An 8,968-nucleotide genomic window follows, 5' to 3' on the forward strand; every position below is an offset into this window, starting at 1 on the left:
TTTTTGTCTGTAGGGATAACGTTTCTATTAACAATATCTTTCAGGACCCTTTCCTCCGTTTTATGAGCTGTGGAAAAGAAGTTCCTGTAAAATAGTCTAATAGGGGGTATAGGAGTTGTGTTAGTTGTCTCTTCAGAGGTTGCATGGCGTTTCACTTTCCTTCTTATGATGTCTTCGACGAAACCATTGGAGAAGCCAATGGTTTCGTCGGTATATATATATACCATATATATATTTCGTCGGTATATATATATATATATATATATATATACCAATGGTATATATATATATATATATATATATATATATATATATATATATATATATATATATATATATATATATATATATATATATATATATGTCGTACCTAATAGCCAGAACGCACTTCTCAGCCTACTATTCAAGGCCCAATTTGTCTAATAAGCCAAGTTTTCATGAATTAATGTTTTTTCGTCTACCTAACCTACCTAACCTAACCTAACCTAGCTTTTTTTGGCTACCTAACCTAACCTTACCTATAAATATAGGTTAGGTTAGGTTAGGTAGGGTTGGTTAGGTTCGGTTATATATCTTCGTTAATTTTAACTCCAATAAAAAAAATTGACCTCATACATAGAGAAAAGGGTTGCTTTATCATTTCATAAAAAAAAATTATAGTAAATATATTAATTCAGGAAAACTTGGCTTATTAGGCAAATCGGGCCGTGAATAGTAGGCTGAGAAGTGAGTTCTGGCTACTAGGTACGACATATATATATATATATACATACATATATATATATATATATATATATATATATATATATATATATATATATATATATATATATATATATATATATATATATATATATATATATATATATATATATATTATGTTTTTTGTATAGTAACATTAGATAAATCCTTGTGCAAATGACATTAATGTTATGTATTGAATTATTTTCTTCATAATGGCCAAATTTGCTAAGCCTCTTATGTAACCGTTTAGTTTTAGGCTTTTAAAACAGCTGAAGCGGCGACCAGAATGAAATTAAAGTTTCACTCTACTTTATAAAACCCTTAAAAGCAACATATTATTATGAGCTGAGAACAACAAATAAAGCAAAAGTGCCAAGAAAATCAGCTGCAACAGCACCACAAAATATTATTTACAGAAAAAGAACAGAAAGTTGCATGACCAATTTACGACTATTGAGGATGGTAACTGAACAAGAGCACTATTACTCTGACAGTTGAACACAACAAGCAAACTAGTTTACCATAAACAGGCGTAAAGACAACATATAAATGACCTTATAGTGGAATAATTTGTGGACAAAAATGCAAATATTTTTTTCAACAACAACAACAGATAATAATGGCTAAGTCCACAGCATCAAAGACTTTAATTCACCTTACGATTTATCAACTGAAAAAGAGAGATGAGAATGTAGTCAACAAGGGATCTCGGTCATGAACCGGTCTAGCCTCTCACATAATATATAAGATTAAATTTATCTTGCTTTACTGTGCACTTAAATTTAAATGATTGGTCTTGTTAGGAATATTACCGAAGCTTTGTCTTGTTCTCAGGGATGGATGTGTTTCTTAACGGGGGGTAATATCGAGTGACATATGAAGCCTCCATATTATGAAAATGTGAAGGGGAGAGAGAGAGAGAGAGAGAGAGAGAGAGAGAGAGAGAGAGAGAGAGAGAGAGAGAGAGAGAGAGAGAGAGAGAGAGAGAGAGAGAGAGAGAGAGAGACAGACAGACAGACAGACAGACAGACAGACAGACAGACAGACAGACCGACGGACAGACAGACAGAATGAATGAGATGCAACCAAAGCAAATTGGGAGTGTTTCCTTTCACTTCATGTTTCTGTTCACCTAGTAGTAATAGGTGTCATGGAGTTACAGTTTCTGGTGGTTCGTCTTGGAGGATGGTCAATACATGGTCGAGTAGTTACATCTACATACACACGCACATTCACACTAGAATTTTGCTTCGTCTTAATTGCAACAGCATCGAACATCATCACTTTACAATTGCCGAAAGCTTCAACAATTGGCATTTGAATATAGTAAATACGAGAGGAAAGATACAGGGTCATGGTGCACTTGTCTGAGTGAGGGTCCTTTCTGCGAGGCAGTCCTTATCGACAGGCTTCACCTGGGGCCGATTCATGGATCGTAATCGTCAAGTTCGTTGCGAGAAAAGCTCTCTAAAGAACTTCACAACAGGCACTCATCAATTTGTATAATTATAACTCAAGTCTTTTAAAGTTGTTGGAACATTAGAGCTAATATTAGTAACGAAGGTAACAATGCGAGTGACAGAATTTAAAGTGGATTTTATGCCAACATATTCGTAAAACTTAACATTTGTTCTCAATATCCGGCTTTAACACTTTGCCGGTTGCAATGAAAACACTGGAGATAAAAATTAATTCTCGTTCAATCAATATAATGGAATGCATAATCAACACAATAAAATCTCATGCTAACTGTCATTAAGATATGCACATATATCTAAATGTGTTGTGCATGTATATTACACATTCATTGTGACAGTTGGTACAATCGTGATACCACTCAGATAATGGTATCGGGTCGGGTCGGGTTCGCTGTCGGGTCTGTCTTAGTTTTGGGAAACTAAGGTGCCATTCTCTTACACATACACAACATCGCACAAAAGCCATACAGCACACATGATACACACATTCATTCACCTTGTGAAAAAACCCTGAGAGGATTTAATGGGAACCAAACTTTAACTATTTGCCATTGTTCGCCCAGCAATAATTTGGGACCTAGAAGTAAAACCAATTGTTGGGGTCGTGTTCGAGGATAAAGCTAACCATGGACTATGGAAAGGGAAAGCCCTCAGTATGCTAACAAGAGTCAGAAGACGTGTTCTCCTGAACCTATCTGAGTATACAAAAAGAGAGAGAATATAACAGTGAAGGCAGAACTGAGAAAGCATAATACGCCTGTCTTTTGATAATATTTTTCTCTTGCTGCTACCACCAAACGCACCAACATTAAAATTCCCCAAGCAATCATCCAAAAATATAAAAGCATCTGGGTAGTTAATAATGGCCCTACTTTTATTATGACACGTCTACGTCTCATCATTAAACACACACACACACACACACACACACACACACACACACACACACACACACACACACACACACACACACACACACACACAGACACACACACACACACACACATGGTATGAGCTACGAGGAGAGACTACGGGAATTGAACCTCACTTTGTTGGAAGACAGAAGAGTTAGGGGAAACTTGATCACCACATTCAAGATTCTCAAGGGAATCGACAGGGTTGATAAAGATAGGCTATTTAACACAAGGGGCACACGCACTAGGGGACACAGGTGGAAACTGAGTGCCCAAATGAGCCACAGAGATATTAGAAAGAACTTTTTTAGTGTCAGAGTGGTTGACAAATGGAATGCATTAGGAAGCAATGTGGTGGAGGCTGACTCCATACACAGTTTCAAGTGTAGATATGATAGAGCCCAATAGGCTCAGGAACCTGTACACCTGTTAATTGACGGTTGAGAGGCGGGACCAAAGAGCCAGAGCTCAACCCCCGCAAGCACAACTAGGTGAGTACAACTAGGTGAGTACACACGCACACACACACACACACACACACACAAGACTAAACTGGAAAAGATTCAAAGGTTTGCCACCAGACTAGTACCGGAGCTGAGAGGTATGAGCCACGAGGAGAGATTACGGGAATTAAACCTGACTTCGTTGGAAGACAGAAGAGTTAGGGGGGACATGATCACCACATTCAAGATTCTCAAGGGAATCGACAGGGTAGATAAAGACAGGTTATTTAACACAAGGGGCACACGCACTAGGGGACACAGGTGGAAACCGAGTGCCCAAATTAGCCACAGAGATATTAAAAAGAACTTTTTTAGTGTCAGAGTAGTTGACAAATGGAATGCACTAGGAAGTGATGTGGTGGAGGCTGACTCCATACACAGTTTCAAGTGTAGATATGATAGAGCCCAATAGGCTCAGGAACCTGTACACCTGTTGATTGACGGTTGAGAGGCGGGACCAAAGAGCCAGAGCTCAACCCCCCCCCCGCAAGCACAACTAGGTGAGTACACACACACACACACACACACACACACACACACACACACACACACACACACACACACACACTCACACAGACACACACAGACACACACAGACACACACAGACACACACAGACACACAGACACACACACAGACACACACAGACACACACAGACACACACACACACACACACAGACACACACAGACACACACAGACACACACAGACACACACACAGACACACCCACACCCACACAGGGGGAATGAAAGTCTCTGCATTAACTAGCCAGAAGACGGAAAGTTTGGGCTCGGGAGCTATAGCTCGTCCCAGTAAACACTACAAGGTGAGCACACACTTGCTCAAGGCCACATCACGTGTTCTCTCCCACGCAATTTATCTCTGTAATCATTCGTCTTCTTGATCGTACATTTGTGTAAATACGTGTATATCTTAGGACAGATGTCCCCTCCTTGGCTTCCACCTCACTCTCTCCTCTTGCTTCCCTTCCTCCTCCTCCTTGGCTTCCACCTCACTCTCTCCTCTTGCTTCCCTTCCTCCTCCTCCTTGGCTTCCACCTCACTCTCTCCTCTTGCTTCCCTTCCTCCTCCTCCTTGGCTTCCACCTCACTCTCTCCTCTTGCTTCCCTTCCTCCTCCTCCTTGGCTTCCACCTCACTCTCTCCTCTTGCTTCCCTTCCTCCTCCTCCTTGGCTTCCACCTCACTCTCTCCTCTTGCTTCCCTTCCTCCTCCTCCTTGGCTTCCACCTCACTCTCTCCTCTTGCTTCCCTTCCTCCTCCTCCTTGGCTTCCACCTCACTCTCTCCTCTTGCTTCCCTTCCTCCTCCTCCTTGGCTTCCACCTCACTCTCTCCTCTTGCTTCCCTTCCTCCCTCCTCCTCCTTGGCTTCCACCTCACTCTCTCCTCTTGCTTCCCTTCCTCCTCCTCCTTGGCTTCCACCTCACTCTCTCCTCTTGCTTCCCTTCCTCCTCCTCCTTGGCTTCCACCTCACTCTCTCCTCTTGCTTCCCTTCCTCCTCCTCCTTGGCTTCCACCTCACTCTCTCCTCTTGCTTCCCTTCCTCCTCCTCCTTGGCTTCCACCTCACTCTCTCCTCTTGCTTCTCTTCCTCCTCCTTCTTGGCTTCCACCTCACTCTCTCCTCTTGCTTCTCTTCCTCCTCCTTCTTGGCTTCCACCTCACTCTCTCCTCTTGCTTCTCTTCCTCCTCCTTCTTGGCTTCCACCTTACTCTCTCCTCTTGCTTCCCTTCCTCCTCCTTCTTGGCTTCCACCTCACTCTCTCCTCTTGCTTCCCTTCCTCCTCCTCCTTGGCTTCCACCTCACTCTCTCCTCTTGCTTCCCTTCCTCCTCCTCCTCGATTCTTCCTCCATCTAATCTCATACATATCCCTCTTCCATTATTCCTTTTTTACTCTATTTTTATCATTAGACTTATTTTGTATTATTATTATTATCATTATTATTATTATTATTATTATTATTATTATTATTATTATTATTATTATTATTATTATTATGACGGTAAATAATCAGCCGGGTAGTCAAACAGGCAATTAGGCAGTCGGCCAGCAGGTGAACAGTCATCCGGGCAGGCAGTTAAACAATTAGGATATCACCTAGACACGCAAACAGACAAGTGCAAATTTCCCTAAACTTTCCCTTCCCCTCAAACCCTCCTCCTCCCCCCCCCCCCCCAACCCACCCAGTTCTCGGCAGAATCAATAGAGGCCAATTCAGTGTGTTCTCTCTGTGATTAACACGAACGGAGAAAATAGTGTGAGGGACCTGGAGTGACAAGAAGCTGGTTGTCCCACTGGGTGGTGAGGGACCCTTAACGGGACGGGGGCCCCCTGATGTGTGCTGACTTGCTCTGTTAAACTGGGAGTAAATACTCAGTTAAGTGTTTACTCCATGGAGTGGGATAGTATGGCGTATTTTACTCCATAATATTAGTAAAATATTACTACGTCCACAGGATGTAGTTAATGTCAGGGGAAAGATAACATTTCTTAGATATGAAGGTAATATTCCATATAGGAAAAGAGTGAGTTAATATTCCATAGGGGAAGCTGTATTCCGTAGCGAGAAGGTGAAGTTACTTTTCCATAGAGAGAAGGGTTATATTACATATAATCAGTTTGGATATAATATCCCGTTGGGATCTTTTTGAGGTTAACTTGAGATGATTCCGGGGCTTAGCGTCCCCGTGGCCCGGTCCTCGACCAGGCCTCCTTTTTGTTTCCCCCCCCCCTCCTGGGAAGCAGCCCGTAGCAGCTGTCTAACTCCCAGGTACCTATTTACTGCTAGGCAACAGGGGCATCAGGGTGGAAAGAAACATTTTGCCCATTTGTCTCCGCCTCCACCGGGGATCGAACCCGGATCCTCAGGACTACGAATCTGAAGCACTGTCCACCCAGCTGTCAGGCCCCTATAATGAAATGCATTATTCTGGAGTGAAGGAAGTTATTAATCCGTAGTGGAAGAAGTTATTACCTAGTAGTTTGATCTGGGAGATTAATATTCCGTTGGGAAAGGTGGAAGTTATTATCCCGTTGGGGAAGACGGTTATGTCCCGTTGGGGAAGACGGTTATGTCCCGTTGGGGAAGACGGTTATGTCCCGTTGGGGAAGACGGTTATGTCCCGTTGGGGAAGACGGTAGTCAATATAATTTTGGATAAGGTGGATCCTAATATTCCGTTGGGAAGTTAATATTCCTTGCAGATTAATGACTCGTAATGGCGCTGGTTTGTGTACATGTTCTTACTTATCTGTGAACTGGTTTATATATAACTGTGTGTGATGTGTTGCCTGCTGCTGGTATAGCGAGTTTTCAACTCCGCAACTCGGCCCGAGGCCACACTTTCCTGGTACTGGTCTGGTCGCACTCTTCGGCTCTTTGTCCTTGAAGCAAACGGGTCATTACAACCAGGCTGATCCAGTAACTCAAGTAAAAACTTGTTCAGTTATCTCTTCAAAAACTTTCAACGGGTTCCCAATTATATTTTTTTATAATGACAGGAGCTGGAGAGGCGTAGGCCACTGGTGTTTACACTGTGTTCTTTAACTGTTACTGCGCCCAGATTTTTCAGTAGATTTATTTTGTTTTGATAGGATTTATTTTACTCGCTGCCTTAGATCATAATCCAGATTGTTATTTATTTTTTTCACGTATGGTACTTGACTTTTCAGTATTTTCCTTATGTATATTATGAGTTATCTCGTGTCTACGATCCACTGAAAATAGCTTGAGTGCTTTGAGTCTCTCTAAAATTCATGTGCTTCACTGATTCTACTGTATGCGAGGAGGATGGAATCTGTGAAAATTTTCCAGTTCTGTAATCTCACTAGTGGTGTGTGTGAGGGTGTGTACTCTCCCTGAGTGGGTGCATGGTCGGCCAATTTACATTTAAAATTGTGTATCGAACTGATCTCTACTGCTTCCTCATGTTGTCTGTTTCGTTTATTTACGACTCTTAAACGGCAAAATTTCCTACAGATATCTTAATATTTCATTTCTGTCTCCGATTTATATGTTCGCTTTTTTTTCTACTATTAACTTTGAACATTGCTTCTATATCTTGTTAATCAGCTTCCCATCGACTTCATTACGTTGTTATCTTGTGTGGATATTTCCTAGGGGCCTGACAGCTGAGTAGACAGCGCTTCGGATTCGTAGTTCTGAGGTTCCGGGTTCGATCCCTAGTGGAGGCAGAAACAAATGGGAACAGTTTTTTTCACCCTGATGCACGTGTTCACCTAGCAGTAAATAGTTATCTAGGAGTTAGAAAACTGCTATGGGCTGCTTCCTATGAGTGTGTAACATAAAGGAGGCCTTGTCGAGGACCGGGCCGCGGGAACGCTAAGCCCCGAAATCATCTCAAGATAACCTCAAGATAACCTGACATATTAATTCTTTCTTCCAGTGCGGTGAGGTCCAGTTCCCTCCGGCTTCATAGCTTAATCTTCTTAGCTCAGTAAAGAGACTTGTTGTACATCCTTGAATCTCTTCCGTTTTGTTTATGTTTCGTCAGCCAGGAGTTCCGTGTCGGAGCCCCATACGTGGGATTAGGTCGCACATTGGCTGAATATAGCATTCGGTATTACATTTTGTCCAAGTATCTTATGTTTCCCAATCACTTGGGCTGGACGGTAGAGCGACGGTCTCGTTTCATGCAGATCGGCGTTCATCCCCAGACCTTCCAAGTGGTTGGGCACCATTCATTCTCCTCCCCTCCGTCCCATCCCAATTCCTTATCCTGATCCCTTCCAAGTGCTAAATAGTCGTAATGGCTTGGCGCTTTCTCCTGATAGTTCCCTTCCCTTACGCATCATTGATCATCATACCTTGTGGTGCTTCATACTTCATACGGTCATTGATCTGTGTAACATATACTGGCGACGTTATTCTCATGATGTGTCCCTCTGCTGTTGTATATGTTGTTAGGCCTTCTCCCAGGTGTTTATCTTTTTCTGAGGTAGGAACTTGCCTTCCCTTCATTCTGTACTGTATTTGAGGTCTTGTGTCTCATAGCCTTATAACCTCTATATATTTATATAAAGACAAGGTTGGATATGTGCCTAGGCCTCTTCCCCCTTCACACCCCCATAGATCTCCCTCCTCACACACCCTTACAGGTCTCCCCTAAACTATCCCCATGCCCCCCCCCCCTCCCCGCCCCATAAACAGTTTACTCATCTCTCCCACACACAACCTCACCGTCTCTGTCAACACTCTCCTCTCTCCCCACCCACATATACCCACCCGAGCTGTCCTCACACACCCTCCCGGTAAATCTTGAAGCAAATCCTCCCATTCCCGTCACACAACTAAGT

This window comes from Procambarus clarkii, chromosome 42 (assembly GCF_040958095.1).
Source record: "Procambarus clarkii isolate CNS0578487 chromosome 42, FALCON_Pclarkii_2.0, whole genome shotgun sequence".
Taxonomy (NCBI): domain Eukaryota; kingdom Metazoa; phylum Arthropoda; class Malacostraca; order Decapoda; family Cambaridae; genus Procambarus; species Procambarus clarkii.